This window comes from Sinocyclocheilus grahami, unplaced genomic scaffold, assembly GCF_001515645.1.
Source record: "Sinocyclocheilus grahami isolate Dianchi unplaced genomic scaffold, SAMN03320097.WGS_v1.1 scaffold1589.1, whole genome shotgun sequence".
In the NCBI taxonomy this organism is placed as follows: Eukaryota; Metazoa; Chordata; class Actinopteri; order Cypriniformes; family Cyprinidae; genus Sinocyclocheilus; species Sinocyclocheilus grahami.
This window is the reverse complement of record NW_015506768.1, coordinates 58,534-61,612: the sequence shown is the minus strand read 5'-3', so window position 1 is coordinate 61,612 and position 3,079 is coordinate 58,534.

Genomic DNA, 3,079 nt, shown 5'->3' with positions numbered 1-3,079 from the left:
TGGGTGTTGGTTTTAAAGAATTGTGTTATAATAACCCCTATACAAATATAACCTATAAACACTTTAAATGAGACAGACATGTAGATATTTGTGAAAGATGTATTCTCTGTTTTGGAGGGATGATTATTTTTAAATCATACCTTATTTATTGCATCAAAATGTGTTAATACTTTACTGTATTTAAGGGTGGATAATTTTATCAGTTGTTTATTGCAACAATACATGACTACAACTTTGTCTAGTGCTCTTATGAAAGTTTATAGCATGATTTGTGAAAATTATACTGAATGACATGGCACAGACTTCTTCATGGCTAGTTTTTGTGTATTTAATTTCATTCTGTAACCTACTTGTTCTACAGATCTGTGTGTACTGGTGTTAAATGCTACTGTTTTTGACAGCATTGATAAGGTTTATGACAGATAATATCATGATCATTTTTGCGTATCCCTTACCGAATGTCGTATCCTGTCAGCAAAAACATGTCCATGGGCTTTTTGTTTATTGCTTTCAGTTTAAGTGCCGGTGCAGTGTTGCCAAATATTGATACTAAAACAAACAAAAACAAAAACAATAAAAATTAATTATTTCCAATCTTTAGCAAATAAGGTAAGATAAAGATATCGCTGACTCTAAACTGCAACTTCCTACTTTATTAACTTTCTACAGTGTTAAATTAAGAGGAAAATACAAGTCCAAAAACGCTTATAATTCATTTGGAGCCAGAGTCTGCGCAGTAGAGATTTGTTTGGAGCCAGAGTCTGCGCAGTAGAGATTCGTTTGGAGCCAGAGTCTGCGCAGTAGAGATTCGTTTGGAGCCAGAGTCTGCGCAGTAGTGTCGTGAGGTGGAGCCGCGGTATCAAACTTCCACCCAAACTTCCACAGACCCAATCAACCATAACGACACGCCCCGTTTTTATAGCATCAAATTACTAGCTAAAATCAAACGTAATAATATTATTGTCAATATCACTGTAGGGTGCCTTTTGGTGTCCTGTACATAAATAACTCATTTGTCATGATAACGTAACATAAAAATGACTATGAAAGGGTGTGTTATATTAGGCTAAGTTTTTATATTCATAACAAAAGCATTACTTGGCTCTTTAGATACATTTTCTACATTTTTTTGTTTTGTATAAGAGGATGCTTGTTATTTTGCTATGTCCCATACACTGCTCATTAAATTTGAAAGAGTAGAATATAGTAAAAAAAAAATTATTCTCTATTAATATTTTGTTAATTTTTTGTTAAACTCAATTTGAGTGTATTGATCATTTGGTAATAAAAACAATATTTTTATTTAATAAAAAAAGAAGAGTTTGTCCATTTCCCTTGAATGGTTGTCCACCCTGCAGTATTGGGGAATCCGCCCCTTTAAGAAAAGGCCATCCACTTTAGTGACATCAGGGGCAGTATGCACCGTTTTGCTACGGTTTCCAGTTTGAACAACATACGGGGTTTGATATGTGTTTTCTCTTGTTTGGTGGGTGTGTCAAACATGTCAGCCCAATCAGCAGCATTCTTCAAAAAGAACACAAAGAATGGCCTTCTCAGCTGCCATAGTTGCAACTCTTGTGTCATCAGAACAGAGTGTTCAACACACCACCGTTTCCATTTAAAAAACGTTTTGCACCGTTTTTGTCGGGGCTGAATGCAGCCCAGGACAACAGATTTTTTTATCTCTTCAGTGGTGGGAATTTCAGCAGCTGAGGTGAGTAAGTTGGTGACTTTCCAATTGACAAATTTTCTTCGTATGAGTTTGCTTACTTGCTTTGCCAAAGCTTAACATGTCCACCCTGTCACCATAAAATATGCCAGAAGTGATATAATATAATGATTTCTTAATTCAAAATAAAATATTAATGAATCCATCTCTGATAATCCCCAGTTGCTAAGGTCAGGCAGGTTGGTTTACGCATTAAACTTGTGGTCACGGTCTGAATACTTTCTGTACCCACTGTATGTCTTCCCTCAACATAAGTCATGGCCACAAGAAATGGATGTCGTTCCCTCAACATAGCATCGCGAGGCCACAATATAAGGATGTCATTACCTCGACAAAATGATCTCGTGGCCACGACATATTATCACGTTCCCACGAGTTATGTCCTGGCCACGACAAAACTAAGTGAACTGAACATGTCAGCTCCCAGGCACCCTATAAACCCTCCATTTTAGACACAGTGATTACTCTTGAGAAAGTATCATTCCCAGATAATGTGTAAACAATGACCAGTGTTGGGGGTAACGCATTACAAGTAACGCGAGTTACGTAATCAGATTACTTTTTTCAAGTAACTAGTAAAGTAACGCATTACTTTTTTAATTTACAAGAAAATATCTGAGTAACTTTTTCAAAAACGTAACGCCAGTTACTTTGTTTTCCCATTTATTGACTGACAAGTCTCCTGTCCCCATATTGGGAGAAATCGGAAGTGCAGAGGAATTGTGTGCGCTGTGTGAACATGATGCTACTGTAGTGCTAGACTAAATGTGAATGTGCATTAATTCATCCCACTCACAAAAAACTGATTTAGTATTAATCAAAATGAATTAAAATAGTGAAATGCAAACTCAGAATATGACGCAAACCTGCAATAATTAAATATGTTAAATAACACAAATGTATCCAATCCCATTTTATTAACCAATGTCTTTGCTGCTGACCTTTGATGATCCAGTTCAACCATACTAATGAGCAAAAATGACTTTAGAGAAACTAACAATTGTGCTTTGTTTTTTTATTGCTGAAGAGTGTTTCTTCTCCTGCGTTCTACTGTACACTACAGACGTGAATTTACTTTTCCTTCAGCCTGAGGTTTATTTATTACACTTTTTGGTGGGAAAGGGCTTTTATATTTGCTATAAATAGAACTTCTTATATTAAAAACAATCAAGCCCTGCTTATATTTAAAAAGTAACGCGAAAGTAACGCAAAAGTAATATAACGCATGACTTTCCATAAAAAGTAACTAAGTAACGTAATTAGTTACTTTTTTAGGGAGTAACGCAATATTGTAATGCATTACTTTTAAAAGTAACTTTCCCCAACACTGACAACAATGAAAGTCTGATA